This window comes from Falco naumanni, chromosome 5, assembly GCF_017639655.2.
Source record: "Falco naumanni isolate bFalNau1 chromosome 5, bFalNau1.pat, whole genome shotgun sequence".
Taxonomy (NCBI): domain Eukaryota; kingdom Metazoa; phylum Chordata; class Aves; order Falconiformes; family Falconidae; genus Falco; species Falco naumanni.
Genome location: NC_054058.1, coordinates 79,178,973 through 79,197,942, shown reverse-complemented (window position 1 = coordinate 79,197,942; position 18,970 = coordinate 79,178,973). Strand labels below are relative to the sequence as shown.

The following is an 18,970-nucleotide window of genomic DNA, read 5'->3' as shown; positions in this document are numbered from 1 at the left end:
CTTTCCATATAAATTTTTAAGAAACTATAAAAAACAATGTCAACACCAAAAAAAGGAAAGGAGGAATTTAGGCAGAAACATCTAGCTTTGTTATCAAGATGTACACCCAAGGGTATAAACTCCCAGTTTAAATATAAAATGTCCATATTCATCTGATTAGTCAGCATAAATACACATGCCTTTTTCAGAGTCAAAACTTTCCACTCTGGCTACAGACCCCAATATTTAAAGCAAAACCAGCAATAATGTCTGTAGATGTATGCCCTCGTATTTGCTAGTATTTAAATACTTTATTTGGTCAGGGCTCATATATCATTCCAATTGCTCAGTATCATTTCCTGTCTTCTGAATTATTTACTTGTTCTCTGTTTTATCAGTTGACATGTTTCCTCTCCCCTTTAAAAAACTGTGATAGAACTAGCAAATTACAAACATTCATGACGCCTCAAAGTCATAAAAAAAAGAAAGAAATCCTTTAAAAATATCAGGCTGACTTGATATCTTCAATTCTTATTATTTTGTATTACTTTCTTATAATTTAAAAAAAAATTCCCAAAATGAAAGTTGTTGAAGGGAGTGAAGCAGTATCATTCAACAGAAGAGCCAAAGCAAGAAAACTGTTATCATGTAACACACAATTGTGAAAGTTTCAACTCTCACATCCGAATCAGATCTTCAAAATTTTTCAGTACCTAAAAATACAGCACATCCTTCTCTCACATTTTTATCCCTGTCATGTAAAAATAAAATAAAAAAAAAACCAAATTAGAGACACACCTCCGAACAGCAAACTGACTTTATTTTACATTCCCCTTACTTGTTTACAAACTAAATGGTGTTCCTACCAAGCCAACCTCCCACACAGCGTGCAAGACCAGTGCAGGTCTAGCCTCTTCCCCGATGAGCCCCAGCTGCACAGGATGGAAGTCTTGCACACTGCGGAACATACGGGGGTACCAAGTTCTAACAGCCTGATTCTGTAACACTGGACTCAGGAAGTTTTACACATCCTATTAATTATAATAATATCAGTGAGGCTCACCCAGCAAACAAGCCAAAGCAGCTGAGCTCTGCAAGAAGTTTTTCAAAGGTATACTGGAGTTAACCAAAGGGCATTAGCAAGTACTGAACGAAACGGGGAGGGGGGGAGATAATAAAAACAGGCAATCAGCTACAAAACATGAGATGAGACTTGAAGGCTACTATTCCCTCTTTCAAGCATGAGATTGATTTTCTACTGCATCCCTAAGCAAATTACTTGAATCTTTAGCCTTACAGAGATCAGGTTCCACTTTAACTATTTTTCTGATACATCTGATATTTCAGTTGACACAACGCACTTTCCACTGTACAATGATCTCAGTAAAAATGTGACTGTTTCTTGTACTACGACTGCATTTTATGCAGCTTCTTAACTTTGCAGTATACCTCTAGTTAGGTAGAAGTTCTAGGACCCTGCTTCTCTGATGAAATAATCCTTTTCTAGAATCTTTCCCTCTATTGTTAGGATCCACTTTAAATAAGCACGAGGAAAGAAAACTGAGAAAGTACAAGCAAGCCCAACCAAACAGCAACATTTCCAAGCTACACTCCTCAGAATTAGCAGCACTCTTGAAAACTTCCAAAAGCAAAGATTAGAAAGGATTACGGCAGAGGCAGGTTTCTTTGAACGACATTCTGGCTTCCAGAAGAATCTCACAGCACGATTACAGGGGCATGCTTGCTTAGCACCTCAGCCCTGCCAAACCACTGCCACTGTGCAAGGCATCACACGCCTTGCCACAGCTCTCGCCCAAAAGCCCTGTTCTGGCCGTCCCAGAGGGCTACAGCTACAGCTCTAATGCTCCAGTTTTTCTAAGACCTACAGATTTTTTTACAGCTGAACATGAAATAAGTTAAAATACTTCGGAGAGCTGGAAGCAAGTTAAGCTGTCTGCACAGATATAACCTTTGTATTTTCTGACAATTCTATAGCAAAGGAAATGCATCATAATCCCAGAAGTTCAAAAACTGTAACTGGTCTCTTTAAAAAATGGAGAAGAACAGAACTTCCCCTCTCTTCTTCATCCTTTCACTATCAGCAGAATTATGTTTCTTTTTTCCCACCTTTTATTTTTTTCTTAATTAAATGGAACATATTTTCCATATGGCCTGTCTTAACATTTCAGAACTCTTCTGTCTGCCCATGAGGTATGTATGTGAAAAATTGTATACTGCCAACCCCAGGAGGTAAATTATGTGTTTTTCCTCTGCAAGGACAAATTTATGCACGGTGACCACAGAGCTTCTTCGTCAACTACACAACTATGTGTGGGACAGGAGAGCAACGCAGGGTACCAGGATTCCTGCTTTCTAAGAGACGCACGTAGTCAAGCACTTCCAAAGAGAAATGGTAACAGCATCTTCCTTTGCATCAGCAGCCACGACTGGGTTCCACCCTGTACGTGGAAATCATGGGCTGCTACCTGGGCCAAGTTAACCAAGTCAATTATCGTGAAGAGACTAATCCTTTGTAGTGTGGGTCACACTGTTCAAATGTGACTTACCCAAGCGTTCACTGTGGTAGGTGTTTTCTAAAAGGCAATGCAATAAAGCAGATGGGCCACCGGTCTCCTAGACTACATATCTGAATCGTATTTTACATTTTGTATGAAGTGACTTTAGTGCCAATATTCACCCATCCATTTTACAGGTAAGGTAAGAGCAAGTTATTTCCTTTAAAGAAAGAGTACTGGGTCTTAATGAATAGTAATTATCAGGGAAGATACACACATTTTAACAATATTCAATGTAAGAGAGAGGCCTATTATTCTCGTTTCTATTAAGTCTGCCTTAAATAAAAAGATACTTGAATGAAAACAGGATGATCTTTTTCTTTATCTAAATAAATAAAATAATATAAAAGCAAGAGCTTCCACAATGGAGTCTACAGCAGCTGCAGAAATTATGCTTCATGAAACAGATTTACACTGCTTAGCATTTGCTTCAGTTTGGTTTGCAGTCTTTTGTTATTGTTCTGAATCTTATTTATTTGTTTATTTAAAGTCTTAGATTATTAGTGGCCAAATTTAACATACCATACAAACATACAACCATCAACAGAAGATTAAACTAAAAAAAAAATACAATAGTCTGCATGAGATTATACTGAACTGCAAACAAAAATGGCAAAAGCAATTAATCAACCTTAAACGAGCAAAAGCTCTAGGTCAACAACAAGGCTTAAAACAAATTAAAACTTTGCAAACGGTCACAGAAATGGCTTTTTTTTTAATTTCAAGTACACTGAATTTTAAGAGAACTTCAAACTGTCAAAACTGCAACCCAAAGACAGAAACACTGCTCACACAGTTACTCACTATATATATTCATGCTGCTATAATTTTTTTTTAACTTCTTCCCACCACCAACAAAAATGCAGGCCTTCAATGGAGTTTACAATTGTGGATGAAGCAGGGCCTTTGATGCTATATTGCAATAATCAAACTGCTCAAGTCAAAAGTACATTTTATAACACATTGATTTGCAGTATAGCTAACAGTTGGGGGTTTTGGCTTTTTTTTCCCCGCTTTTTATGACGTTTGCCAAATTTGACAAGTAGAAATCAAAAAGCACTAGTTTTATCTATGCAGAACTTGTTTTGTGGATAATGGATAATAGAGCTGGAAGCAGTTTGGATACAATTATTAGCTGTTTTACACAGACCTTATTACAAGACACACACATATGTTCAGTAAATTTAACTTGAAAAGTTTCTTTTAAAGCATTAGAAAATTCCAGGAAGAATTATGAACACCTAGCTAATTCACTTTTCCTCAAATCTTCTATGACAAACTGAACAAGTACAAACTACAACCGCTACACTCAAAATGCACAGGCAGCTTTACAACAATGAAATCTAGCTGATGCACCTCAGCAGTAATAGAACTTCGCCTTCCAAATATCACATCCATATCAAGCATGTATAGATGCACTGCAGGAAACACCAAAGAGACAGGTCTCTTACATCAGGTTCTTAAGGAAACCATTCCCCTTCTTTCTGTAATTGAAGCAAACAGATGACGTGGGGGCTAATTCAACAAGAATTTGTTTTCCAAATCAGCATTATCAATCATTTTTCTATTCAGGTGGGTGGGTTTTTTTTCCTACTGGATATGCATGGCACTTTCACCTCGAAAAAAATCCAAAAGAGTAAGCCAGGAGGAGGAAGAGGCTTACTCAGTACCTGACTTTGACTCTGCACAAGGAGGAAGACAAAGAGCTAGTCTGCAGCAAAGCCCAGCCAAAGAAGCTGTTCCATCCTGTTAGCTTCACATCCCTCCAGCCCATCTACTAAGCTTCTGAAATCGATGTGAAACAGGATGGCCAAAACAAAGACTGAAGTTTGCCAACATAAGATGGTTCTCCACCAGCTTTTCACCTGCCTTCTCCATTCATGCTCCTTATTTCCCAGTAATCTTACTGTCCTGGTTGAGCTGAGGAAATGCGTGGAAAGTGCTGTTGCAGGTGAGGCACCAGCAATCACAGTCTTACATGCAGGCACAGATGCCTTCATCCCAACCCTGTGGTCTGCAGCCATCTGCGGTTCTGTACTTCTCAGTTCAAGGAGTAAACCAGACTGTCGCTGACCCCAAGCTGCACGTTGTGGTCACTGCTGAAACAAAGGTTTTGGTCACGCTGAAAAACAATCCAGCATGAGCTGGTGGGTACCTAAGTCTGAGAAGAGGGACACTCTCTGTACACTTAACCCAGCAGAGTCCCCTAACCACCAGCCTGCTGGAGAGACTAGGGAGGAAGCTTTCCGGTGCTCCTCTGGTGGGACTGTGCCATGGCAAGGGAAGCCCAAAAAATGTCCATCAGGAGACCGACTATGGAGCTCACCTGCAACATGCACTAGCTCAGGGGACAGGGACAGGCTCTGGTCCTTCCTCAGGAGATCTCTGGCACAGCACACTGAAGTCCCCAAATACAGTGTGTGAAAGACCAGAGAGAGAGAGAGAGAGAGAGACTGAACCCAACACCTCTGCCTGGTCCAACTGCGCTGTTATATCTCTTGTCCACCTCCATGATGACTCAACTCCACTTTAAAGCACAAAAGGTTACACTACAGTTACACCTTGATGCATTAGTAAGCAAATTAACAGAAAACAGTGTTAGATGAGGAATACCCTCACAAAGAAACAACCCACCAAGAAAAAACACTGAGATTTTCCGAAGGAATGTATTTTCCCATACATTTCTATCCTCAAGAGCTCAGGTTAGAGGTGTAAAGTGAATGCTTTCCTCATGCAGTTAACCTGTCCTTTGTGTGAAAGGCTAATTTCAGAGGTATCTAATTTCTCTCCGAAATCATTTCTGCACATGCTTAAATAATTCACAAGGAAAATGCACCGTCTACCGAGAGAATGATAACATTTGTTTAGATCAACCAAAAAGCCAGATGTAAGCAATACTGCAACACCATCAAAAGAAATGGGCTTAACTAATTTTTCTCATTTGGACAGTATCTCTTTCATTGGGTCATTAGCTTCTCTAATTTTTCTTCTGCGTAAGTGTCAGGGCTATCGCAAACCGGTACAGAATCCAGGCAACTAGTGAGAAAAATAATGATCTCTGATGACAGGCAATGTAAAAACCTCTTTCTGCTCTCCTTCATCCACCCAGTCTTAACTTACATTGAGGAAACACTTCCAGTCCTCGTCCAAGGACCTCCCTTTAGAGAATCCAACTTCGTTCTCAAAGTTACTGTGCCTGGAAAAGGGCTAATTTCTCGCTCTCCGAAGCCTTTCAGCAAGTGAATGGTAAGTGGTAGATTGATTAAATTACAAGATCAGAGTTTACAGTCATTGAGCTTTAGAAAGCAATTTACTGGCATTCTCTATTTAATTATATCAACACCTCATAACCATTAATGAATTTATCTTTACTGCACTGAGATTAAGCAACTCTATCATGAAGTTCCACAAGAAGCCTACATCTGAGCCAAGAATCATACTCATAAATTTTAGGATGGCACTTTGTTTACATCGTCATCGTTCTTCACAATATTTAAAAGTAGTTAATTTCAGCCTCATAAGCCATGACTGCTGCCCCCTTCCCCACCTACTTAAGATAAAAAATAATGTTTGTTTCTCTTAAGGCCATTCTTGCCCACTACATCCCTCTTGATGTGTTCACCCCTGACAGCAGTTTACTGAACACAAGAAAAACAAGTATTTTTCAGTTATAGGCCAATAGCCTGACATGTGCAAAATCTGCTCCCTCCCTCCAATCCACAATGTCCCCTTGGGGCAAAAGGGAAGGGAAGTGAAAAAGTGGGGAAAAAGAATGGGGGGAAAAAAAAAAAAAAGGTGGAACAGTGGGAAAAGTTTGTTCTACACTAGCTGCATCTTCCTCTGCTTAAGCAGTCTGTTGGTGGGATTTTTCCTGACCTCTTTTCTGGTATGAAGCTCCACTGCCTTCACCACTGTTTACAGCAGTTTCAAGAAGAGTGCAGGGAGGCAGGTTCTGAAATCCTTTCCATGTACACCAAATTCTACACATATACTAAGGTATCTGGCAAAAAAAAAAAAAAAAAAAAAGAAAGAGAAACATTTCAACTTACAACTCTAAACAAACCTGCATCTCTATAAGGCAATCAAAACTAACGTGCATAGATAATTGAGCAATAGTACCAACATTTGTCACTGAAGAAAATTATCTTTTTCAATCTACTATTATAAACTAGTGATCCTTCCACACCTCCAACAGACATGTCCCATGCCTGTTTATCAAGAGTTAAACAAGAAAGTAAAGATTTCTGGGAGGCTTTCAATTTAGTGCCTAAAATTTTGGGTTTAGGTTGTTCTCCTTGAAATGTGAAGAAAGAAAAAATCGTGATTTATCTATTGCATCCAATATGCTTTTTGAATTTTTGTCCGCATCAAAGGACAAAAACTTTCTGGAGACATTAAATTGCACTAGGTTAATAATTACCGGTAAGAAAGTTATTGCAGAACAAAACAGATTTTCTCAATATACTCTACAATCTTCCCCTAGCAGGCACACACAAAACACAATGAGAACAAATTACATTCAGATGGTACTAATGTTCAGGATTTTAATATCGCTTTCCTTACTACAACTATATAAAACTCTCCGCATAAAGGTTACCTCTAACACATCTTCCAACTCTTAAACACATTAAAAAACACCCTTATTACATTGTACATTTAACCACAACACAAGAAAAGGTTAGCTCCCAATAATAACCTTATAAAGAAAGTACAGTATCAGTTAAATGGATTTTAAGTAAGGGTCCAAGATCATATTAGGCAGCAATTATAAGCTACAAATTGTATTTCGTATCTTCAGCAAGAGTTAGCGCAAGTCTTCCTGAGCCAAATCTCTGCTATAAAACCCCTTGCCGTGCTTTAAATGCTGCAAGCAGCTGAGCCCTGAGGGGTTAAAGATAATGTTAAAGGTAAAGGCTTGAAGAGTTGACCAGGTACCTCGTGGCCATAGATCTAAGCGTGTCAGTCACGGGCAAATATATCGTCCTGTGTTTGCCAGTGAAGGCCAGGAGTAATAGATCAAGTTCATCAGTGGCTGTGCAGCCTACCAGAGCAGCAGCAGGGTGAAACATTAGTTCCACTGTGCCTACAGTGAACTGAGCAGTAAAGGTGACACTGTATGGTGACTCACGATTTCCATCCATCAGGGGGAAGTAAATGCATTAGAAGCGTTTCTTCCAAACAATGCCTCCTGACAGAGAGGCCCCCTAAGTATCGGGAGTAAAAAGAAACAAAAAAAGAGCCCATCCCAACCAGAAGGCCTCAAAGAAGGAGCAATCTCTTACCCCAGCTCAGCAAAGCAGCCGTCCTTGCAGCCTGACCCAAAGCATCATCTTCACACACCACAAGCCACCGCTCTCTGCAGCTGGGTTCTCAGCACTCACCTCACCACCTCTCCCACCGCCGCCAGGAAGGTCCCCCCAGCCCGCAGCGAAGCAGGGGGACCCAGGGGACTTCCCTAGTGGAGGAGGTCTCCAAGAGGAGCATGCAGCACGAGGCTTGGGTCTGTGTCTTGTTTTGCTACTAGAGCATTTTAGGCTGTGTCAGTCTGGATGGCAACATCAACACTGTGCCACTGCAGGCTCCTTAGTTCCAATTATGGTAATATTGCAGGTGACAATAAGAAAGATATTTTTAATACACTGTGGTCACATTCTGCTCCCACTCACCTGTGACTTAGATAAAAAGCAATTAATCTAAAATAAGCTTTTCTGGTAAGTGAATTTGGAGCAAAATTGTATGCCTAATAGTCACTTGAAAAAATGGTGTCTTCCCCATCCTGGTAGTGATTTCGTGGTGACAACAAAGACCCAAATGGCAGTAACTGGGTATAGAAGACTGTTTATAAAACTACATTTAAACAACACCTAAGTGTAACTAGAGGTTTGGATCCAGGTACTATTGATTCACAAAATGTACAGGCGCCTATGTATAATAAAGCTAATAGCTTAAAGTTTAATTCTAGTTACTGAAGACAGGTACTGAAACATACCATTACAACAGCACTTCAGTCCAGGACAGTAGGTTCCATTTTTACACATAACTGAGTAATATAAATGTATTCTTCTACTGAGTCACACAAAGCTTTAAAATAAAAGTGCCCCACCTGCAACTCAGGAGGACCAGTCAAGTATCACGTAGTTTGCTCCATCCGCCACCTTCCTCAGACTTTATGGTAACCCTCCTCACACGCGACAACCAAATAACAAGAGCGAGGAAAAGTCTCAAGAAATGAGAGCAAGGCGCAACCTATACCCATACCCTTTGTAGGGGAACATGTAGCAAATTACTGGTGTTCACACGGTGCGTATAAAGCAAGCCCGAAGCTCCTGGGAAATGCCAGACTTGCTGCACATGTGTACAAGCACTGATCATGTGTCACACAACACCCTAAAGCCACAGCACAAGCTATGTCATGCCTGGCTGATCAGGCTGGACACCACTGACTTTAAAACAATTATTTATGTTCATCTTTCAAGTAATGTCTTTCTCGTATCTCTTCAGATCCTCACTGACCATCTGTTTAGATTCATTTATTGAATAAATGGAGGTGAATCCTTGAAAGTATCTAAGTATCTAAATATTATGAAAAAAGTCACTTTGAATACATGTTTTTCATCTTAGTGGTGACTTGTTCAGAACCTATGAACAGTTGGTGTAAGAGCTTGTATTGAAAGAAAAACTGTGAACACTTGGATTTGGCTTAAATACACGAGTGTTCCATCACCCATGTCAGTCTCATGGCTCTGAAGGGCAGCTAAGTAGCTGCTAACCTCTCAACCTTGGAAATCTGTTTTGCACGGAACATACAAAAACATCCAAAGGATCAACAAACCTCAGCGCCTAGGCTAGAACAGGGAGCCTTTACAACAGCTTCAGGAAATTTGGGTTCAGGGCTGAAGGTCTTGGGAGAGATTTTTTCAACACAAGTATGTGGCCATCCTCTCAAGCATGTCCTCTCTTGTGGTCTGAGACAGGTCAAGCTGCAAGAAGGGCACCTGTGTGCCACAGAAGCCAGGACATTCGGTCCGAACAGCAGGTCCTGCCCGGCAGCAGCCTGTTGCCAGTGGATCATGCCGTCCAACACTTGCCACTCCAGATCCCACCACTAGTCCAAGCCCCCGTGGACGCCACATCTACCCCAGAGAGTAACCAGAAGCTGGGGCATGGCCAGATACCAGTACCGAAAGCCAAGCTCCATCTGGAAACAAATGCAAATCTGGTCTGGAAGTACCCTTCCTGCATTTTTTAAGGAAGCCTTTGGAAAGGCAGGTTTTCCCATCACAACCCTTTAGATACCTTTCTCGCACTGTAAAACTCACTCTCCAGCACAGTCAGTTCCTGCCCGGGAGAATCCCACTCCTCACACACATTCGCTGTTTTAGCAAAGGACTGAACACTTTTGTCTTGACTGACCGCACTCTTCTTTGGGATGTTTCCTGTTCCATACCGTGAGATGCAGTAAATCCACCTGATACATTAATTTTCCTTCTGAAGGCCATAGCCTCCTTCCCAGAAAGCTGTGGAGGGACAGAAGAGCCCTGCACCACTGCACAGCCATGGGTGCAGGCACAGGCATGGACACACACTGCTCCCATAGCTGCGCAGCTCCACAGAAGAAACATCAGAGCAATCACCAACTTCTCCATCTAGCACAGTCCTGCAGCTATACACAAATATTTTGGCAGTTTTACCGTTCTCCTGGCTTCTCTGTGACTTGAAAGCATGATCTGGCTCCCAGATGCAAAACCAAATATAACCCTCAACTAACATTTTTAGAAGGCTGCGTATCACAGTTCATGAGATACAAATTTCTGGTTGCTCTGGTATACTTCACACCCTTTTCTGTTACTATCAATAATAAACAGAGGCCCAAGAACAGACTGGTCACAACATCCAATGCTAAACACACCTTTAACTCTTTCACAAGATGTTGGTCACCTCAGATAGAATTAAATATGGAATACGTTAAAGTGTCTGTCACCGTATGCTTGATTTCTTTTCTTAAGCAAAAGATGTGCAAGGATTTATGACATTATGTGAAACTTCTTCCATGTATTCAATAGTTATCTGTTGAATTACTGACCATACGTATTCTCCAATGTATGCTGACAGTTACTGTGTACTGAGAACAATTTACAGGCATCATCACAACATTAAAAGTAATTTAAATGCATTCAAGACTTGTAACAAATCGGTCTGAATGAATTTCTGTGTGAAGGCATTTCATGATCTTTCGCAAAGTACTATCCTAATATTTTTACAGTTTTAGCACCCTTATACTCCATTAATTGCTTTTAAATGAAGAATGATTTTTGCCACATATCAAGGAGTCCTCAGCACCCTTCCTCTTACATTCACCATGCTGTACATAGGATAATCATTTATTCCTTACTGAATTAAATATGTTCTTCAACAAAGACGAAAACATGTTGACACAAGTGAAAAGCACAGCAGTTCACCAGATACGCATATCTCTGCAATCTGCACACACCTGACTGCATTAGGGTTTTGTGTTTTCATTTTTAGGTCATGAGAATACTGTAAGTACTGTAATGAAACCACAGTCCTGTCTGTGTTCTCTCACAGAAAAGTGCCTTGAATCATAAATATTTCAATTACTGTGTTTTAGACTCTAAAAGATACTAGCCTCTGTTTTTCTATACACCCTTCTTCCCCTTTACCTTCAAAAGAGCTCTGTCCCTCCTCTGCCACACTAAGAAAGTGATACTTTGATTTGTAGTGATTAAAAATCAACTCTCAATGCAACAACTAATAAATAAGCTTCCGAAGACACACATTGGAATTAACAAAATCCAGTATTTAAAAAATAGCTTACAGCACTCCACAGCCTCAGCTGTGGCCAGCGTAAACCAGCACAACTCCCATGCCTGCCAGAACTGCGCCTGATCCTGCCGCAGCGCCGGCACGCAAAAAGTTATTTCTTCTCGTAGATGAAGCAAAGGTGAGAAGATTTCTCTCCTTTATTGGGCACCAGATAAAAATCATATTGCTTTCTCTCCTGCGAGCCCAAGCCCCTCTTTTCCAAGTGGCTGCCCACCCCCTGGCAGCGCTGCCTGCGCCTTCCCTGGCTCCTGCCCAGCCACGTGTTTTCCCTGGCCCCTTTCCACAGACCCCCGGACTCTCCATTGTTTGTTGTGTTGTCCCTCTCCTTTCCAAAGCCCTTGGTGGCTTCCCACCACTAACTCTTAAAAATTTACCTACATTACTTGTAGGTGGCAAAACTTGACAGTTTCTGATCTAATTTCCAAGCAGTTAAATGTCAACGGCAGGTTTGATTACACAGGTATTACCCACCACTTGTTTTACTAGGCGGGTTACAATTCCAGTACAATGCCCCTCCTCAAGATCAATAGTAAGACTTACAAAAAGAGAAATCAACAACAATAACTGAGAGTAACTTTTTTACAAGACTCAGCACTGACAGAATGGCAAAGTTTAAACAGGGATAATCACCTCTTAAATTATCTTTGCCATTCCTGGGCAAATTCAAAATTAATCCTTAGCACAGTATTATGCTGAAAATAACTTGGCAACTCTGAGATTGATTCTCTAAACACAAGTTCTGCAGACTGAATTATCCAATTTGGTGCCATTAGACAAGCAGTGCGATACGCTAAGCTTGTACAGCCATTCTCCTTCCTTCCCTCAAAAGACAGGTCATGAAAATCCGTGGTAATATCCACCAAAACTACAGTGGTTTAACATACACATGGGTCAAAAGTGTAATTTGTCAGATTATGCCAAACACATAATTTCAAATTACAGCAAGTTCACAACTAATATTTTTAAATATGTATCGTGTTGCTTTAGGTTGAAATAAGGAAGCTAGATAATGGAATAAATTGGTATTTGAATTTACTTAGGAGACAAATTCTGACCAAAGTTGCAAAATACACATCATGTTATGAGAGAAAAATTAAATTACCCTGACAGGATCATCAAACAAAACATCAGCCTAAAAATATATAGGGAATTTTTCATAGCAATCTAAATACTTATCCAAAGAAATAATGTGCTTAGAAAACCCCAGTCACTTTCTAGTTCCATATAACTATACACCACCGAGACTCAAAATTCCACTCTTCAAATGAATTTCCAATTTTGGGCCCAATAGTAAAAGAGCATCTCACACAGCGAGAAGGTTGGCACAGGCCCGCCAGAATCTCAGTCCTCCTCACAACATCCTGGAGGCAAACTAGCTGAAACAGGGCTGAGATCAGCAGTTTACAGAAATATTTAATTTGATGCAATTTGCAGCTGTGCTGTGATGCACAGCAGAGGTCCAAAGGACCTCTCACCGAGCACAAGATCTGCAACATCTCTGTGGACCCTGCAACCACCAATGGGTTGGAAACTCCTCAGAACAGAGACACCCCACCACCCGCTTTCGGTACCGACTGCCCATAGGAAGGGGGGAGAAGACCAAAGCCACTTGGTAAACAAGTAAGCTCCACCGATAAGCCACAGCCAGCCTGTGAACCTCAAAGAGAGCTTGGGTTTGGGGACAGAGATCTGCCATCCCAGAATGGCCATCACACAGCAGCCGGGGGTGGGCAGGGGGGAAAAGGGCAGAATGTCCCTGCTGCATGTTCAATGATGGTGCTGCCTGTCCCTTAAACCTATGTGCCTGTTGTTCCCTCACACAGCCTGATCAATCAAGAAAGTCATCTGTGTTCTGCAGCGAAGCCCTCTGTCACAGTGGCAGACACCCACGCCCAGGGCACCTCGAGGGTACAGCCCGCAGCACCCACAGGAATTGGCTTGACCCTCAGCAGCCAGCCCAACTAACTTACAGATTTAAATAAGAAACAAACTGCAACAAAGCCCCTTCCAGCTACAGATGTGTGATTACTATTGGAAGGGAGAAGAAATAACTAACTAAATGGATAGAAAGTTAAGCCTACGTTCTTATTCCCCCTTCTCAACAAACTCTACAATTTACTAAAACAACTTAAGGTAGTTAATAGTATAATACAACGTGCTTAAAATTTTTATTTCATTTTTCTTCAAACAGGAACTGAAATCACGGTATTAAACACAATTCCACACATAACTGACTCTTCAGAGTTCAAACTTTACTTTCTAACAACATCCTGAACCACACTTTGGTGAACCAATAAACATCATAGCAACTGTTTGTTAGAGAGATTATTTTCAGCTACTTCAGTGGTGACAGGATAGGCGAGCTATTGCTGGAACTTTCAAATCCAGCTTTCTGACATAAAACATGGTCTTGGTGTTAAGAACACAAACCCAGCAGGAAAAAAAAAAGGGGGGGGGGGGGGGCGGGGAGGGGGCAGAAAAGCCGAAACAGATGCAAATCTTGCATAAAAGGACAGATGCCTCCTGTAATTTGCAGTAAACATCTTGGAAGATTTTAAAAAGTTGTAAGTGCGATTAAGATACTGAGAGCCTCAGAAAGGCGAAAAAAAAGATCATCAATGTTAAATGGTACTTGTGGAACTCCTCCTCGTGTTTATGCCAGTCTACAGGTTTTGAAATTTAAGTTTAAAACTACCCTTGGAAATTATTACAATAAAGTATGCATGCTCATTCCGTTAAGGATCCAATGTGGAAGAAAATCTCCAAACAACTAACAATGATGTATGTAACTGGAATTTTAAAATTAATTTTAATTTAAGAGGTTAGTTTATTACAGCTAACCTTTTCTACAATTTCATCTTTTTTATTCCATTTTTCTGGTACCACTAATTTACACATACAATCAAGAAAGATCTCAAGTCAACACAGAACAGGTCACAGGAACCTAAACGACAAGTATTTCGTCTAACAAGGATTAGTTGAGAGGTATGATACAGTGGGTGTGAAAAAAAAAAAAAATAGATAACCTGCTTTACTTCTAGACCCACTGGCCGTCACAAAATTTAAGAAGAGTAATCAGCTCGAGTGGACCAAAAATTATTATTTTGCAACAAAGTTGATAGCATTTTTCAGTTTGACCGTGATCTGCAATTTTCTGCAGTCAAATTCATTCCATGGATACTTCTCAGTGACCTATGTCCTAAATCATTTTCAATTCCTAAGAGCAAGTGACCTCTTCACGATCTGACTCACAAAGAAAAAACACAATGACTCCCAGGAACCATTCTTTTTCAACAACCATCAGAATTTAATTTCTCAAAAATAAACCTGGTAAAAATAGAAATGGAACAAAAGAGTACTCAGTGTTCAAGAAATATTAATTAATCACCCTATCAGAAAGATAGATAAATACCAACCCTCACATTCTGATGATGAAAAACAAAGAGGTTAAGTGACATTTTCAATGACACATAGCAAAACACTGCCACAACACGGATCACATCTCAGAAGTTTTCTATTGTTTTCAGCCCACTAGCCTTGAATAACTCCTGTGCATGCAATGCTGAATCAGGTTTATTCCTCAGAATATAAAAAGCTTATTCCAGTTCATATAAATCAGTTCAGAAAAAAAGAAAAGAAAAAAAAAAAAAGAAAAAAAAAGCTTATGCTACAGTAATTTATTTTTTTAAAATATGTTCGAGTCTAACAAGAACTCTTCTAAAAATATACTGGAGTCTGACAGGACTGTTTCTAAGCAAATACACCTTTAATCTCAAAAATTTAGTTTCAATGCATTCTATTACAGAAAGTATTTAAAAAATGTATAAGCAACAGATGATTACCGAGAAATAAATCCGTTACTTCAAAAACCTATGAAACTCAACACCTGACTATTGTACAAACCCTAGTGCAGCTTTAAAATAGTACCATGTATTTGCTAATTAAAATCTCCTGAACTTGATACACTTCTTTCACTCTTCGTCACTCTCAAAAAAAATCTAATTTGGTTATTCTCTATAGACATTTTGGTTATTCTCTATAGACACTTTGGTTATTTTAAACAAACCTTTACTAAACAGAAAGCTACAAAACATTTAGGTTTTTTTCCTCTCTCAAACATAAACATTTCACTGTAGCAAAGACCTTGCCACAAAGCATAAGAAACATTGAGGTTTAACTAAAAGCAAAGAAACACCCAAATATTTATGCAATTGATTCTGCTTAAGCTTCCTGGTAAAGTTACAAGGCCTCACATGAAGTGCTACATTTCAGGTGTTACATATAAACAAAATAAACCAGAATCTATCTCTTGTGTGTCTCTAAGTGACCTATCAATTGGCAGGATGGTTACTGTATGTGTTTTGGAAATGCTGTCTTTGAAACATTATTTCCTTTCCCTCAACCCTTTAGTAATCCACTATTCTGAGTAGTTAAATGACTGATTTAAGTATACAAAAATGCTACAGAACACTACCGTTTTGTAAGAACTACATTAAAATAGCAAATTACTGCAAAACAGGGGTCTTTTCAATATCTGTATTTAATATGGACAAATTATTACAGTCAGGAAAAACCTTAAATTAAAAATAAATACTAATTTGAACACTAAAAAGTGTATCTCACTCGAAAGGGTTTAGTGTAGCATTAGAGAAAGCAATTTAATAATTAATCATATTTTCTTTAGAGTAATGTTACTAGCAGTAATGTTTTTTCCTTAATGGTTTTAAATTACCTAGCACAGGGAAAAAAATCTCTTAAAACTTTGCCTCTGACTTTTCCGTGACACCACCACCACCACCCCCACCCCCCTCCGCCCCGGATTAAGATGGGTACACAGCCACCCTGCACAACCTCCCAGCCCCACATTTGTAACGAAATTTCCAAGGGCCTGATCCAAGCCCACTGAGTCAACGGAGCGATTCCTGCTGATGTCGACGGAAAGATTCCTACTCGCTGGAGCGGGTTTGGGATAGGGGCCTTAATGCGGGGAAAAGACCAGGGGAAATCCTCCTCTTTGGGAGGGAAACTTCTGCCCCTCTCTCCGCAGGAAGGTGCGTACACACGGCTGCTTAAAAGCAGAAGTGAACCCCAGGTGGAGGCGACTGCGCGTCCCTCCAGCCTCAGCCCCGCACGCTGCGCGCAGGACGACACTATAAATCCGGGGTAGTTATTTGTGAGATTATTTTTCCCCTGAGAATATACTGGCTGCCCACTTTCTGTCCGGACTGTCCTCGCAAGTTTTAAATGCATGGTTTTCCTGCCTGCACTGGCTGCTCACAGGCAGGCCGGGCTTCGCCCCCCCCCGCCACAAACCCCCTCCTGGGACCCCCAGGGCGCTGGGCCCGGGGCGGCGCTGGCAGACGGGCCCGCAGCCCCCGGGACCCGGCACCAGCTGCACCGCGGGGCAGAGAGCGAGGACGCCTCATGGCCCGCCGGCGCCCTCGCCACGCTAGCCCCGATGGCTGGCAAACGCCTTCCCAGCAGGTCAAGGGAGGCCGGGGGGCAGGCAGCCTGCGCATCCCGCGCAGGGCACAGCGCGACGCGGAGCGCCTGGGCACCCGCCGCTGCCGGCCGGAGCGCAGACCCCCGGGGCACGCCGCGGGGCCGCCGCCTCAGCCCGCTCCTCAAAATGGAAACTTTCCAAACTTTCCAGGTCCCGCAGTTCTCTGGGATCTCGAGAGCTACTTTCGAGAGAAGGCCCCCACGCACCAGCCGCGGAGGCCGCCTCCGGAACTCCGCAGCTCTAACGTAATTATTTATTAATTCTTGGCTTTAGGCTTTTTTTGTCTTTTGGGGGGGGGGGGGGGGCTACGTGCGAAAGGAGGGGGGGGGGGTACACGGACACCCCGTTCCCCGCGCAGCCCGAGCAGCGCCGGGAGGCCCCGCGGGCACCCCCGCGCCCCTGCGCTTCCCGCCCACGCCAGCGGGGGCGCCCCGAGGGGGCGGGCGGCAGCCGGCTCGGTGGCCCCTCGGCGCGGGCAGCGCGGCGGGGCCCGGGGGTGCGCCGCTCCCTCCGGCGGGCGGGCGGGCGGGCAGCACACAAAGGAGAAACGTGACACGTTTCTTCACCCGGACTGTCTGCTGGGGAGGTCTCGCGGAGGGGGGGGGAGTGGGGGTGTCACACCATAAAGAGAGGAAAAAGAAACAAGCCCGCGAGCGGGGAGGCGAGCCGAGCCCCGCACGCGCCCCTCGGACCCCGGCCTCGCTCGCGCTTTCCCCGCCCGGCACTGCTGTCCCCGTGCGGGGACGCTACAGGTTGTTCGGGTGTCAGTACGCGGGGCGGGGGGGCCGGGGGGGCGCGCGCTGCGCGGCGGCAGGGTGGCCCCGCCGACCCGCGCTACCGGCCGCGGCCGCCCCGGCAGATTCGGGGGGGCGCCGCCGCCCCCGGTCCCGCGGCGGGTCCGGCCCGCCGCGTTAGGGCGGCGCAGCCCCAGCTCCGGCCGGGGCATAGGCAACCCCCCTCCGCCGAGCGCCCCCCCCGGCCCGCGGTGCATTTTGGGGAGCGGTGCCCCGGGCGCCGGGAGACCTGACACATGTCACTCCTGCGGCCGCGGCCAAACTTTCCCGCGGCGGCGGCAAGTCAGAGAGCGGCGGCGGGGGGTGGGGGGGAGCGGGTGGAAGCAGCAAGTCACACCGGGGAGCGGGGGGAGGAGGGGAGAACGGGTGTGCGGAGGGGGAGGGGGGGGGGGATAACACTTACCGGGAGGAGACACCGTGCAGGGCGTCCCGGCGAGCTGACACGGAGAGAAAGGGCGAGCGGAGCCGCGCGCAGCCGCGCGCACATGCAGAGCCTCTGCGGGCGGAGCCGCCGCCGGGCCGCGCGGGCCGGGGGAGCGGGGGCGGGGGCGGGCGCGGGGCCCTGCGCGGGCGCGGAGTGGCGGCGGTGCCTCGCGCCCTCCCGCCGGCGGGCGCTGCCTCGCGCTGGCGGTGCCGCGCTCCCACCCCCCGGCGTGCGGGTCCGCCCGTGTGCGGAGTGTGCCGCCTGTGTGTATGTGTTTTGTTGGGAATGCAAAAAAAAAAAAAAAAAAAAAAAAAAGGGGGGGGGGGGGGAGAAAAAAACCCGCCGCTGCACACACCGGCTCCTTTGGAGAAAGGGGAGTGAGGAGGGAGCCCTCACATGATCGCGAAGTGGCCTGCACAGAAGTGCTAATAATGCGCGGGAGGGGGGGGGGGGGGGGGGGGGGAAGGGGGGGGGGAGCAGCGGAGGGGGGATGGCAACAAAAAAAAAAAAAAAGAAAAGTGCGGCGGGACGCGCTGGGCCGTGCCCCGCTCCGCGCCTCCCCCGGCCGGTCCCCGGCGGAGCGCGGTGATGCGGGCCGCGGCGGGCGGCAGGTCCACCTGCTATGTAAACAAACCGTCGGGGAAGTTGTTTGCTCTCGGCCGCTGCCCCCTTCCCGCCCCTCTCCCTCCCGCCGCTCCTCTCCTCCGGCTCCGTTAGACACAACGACTTTAGCAGACGGGCAGAAAACAAAGCGGCGCGTTGTGCTGGCAGTGCCGGCTGGCTGCAGCCTGCTGGCAGCCCCCGAGGTGCCGCCGCAGAGGCAGCCCGGGGGACCCGGGCGGGAGGGGGG

At 44.3% G+C, this 18,970-nt stretch overlaps 1 protein-coding gene across 1 annotated transcript in view; it reads right to left on the bottom strand.

Annotated features, from left to right (window-relative positions):
- FOXP2 (forkhead box P2) overlaps positions 1-18,223 on the bottom strand; it is a 445,577-nt gene extending 427,354 nt beyond the window's left edge. Inside the window, exon 1 of the mRNA XM_040596053.1 lies at positions 18,100-18,223. The gene's annotated coding sequence lies outside the window, so the exon portion shown is untranslated. The remainder of the gene's footprint in view (positions 1-18,099) is intronic.
- Positions 18,224-18,970: the final 747 nt, after the last annotated feature.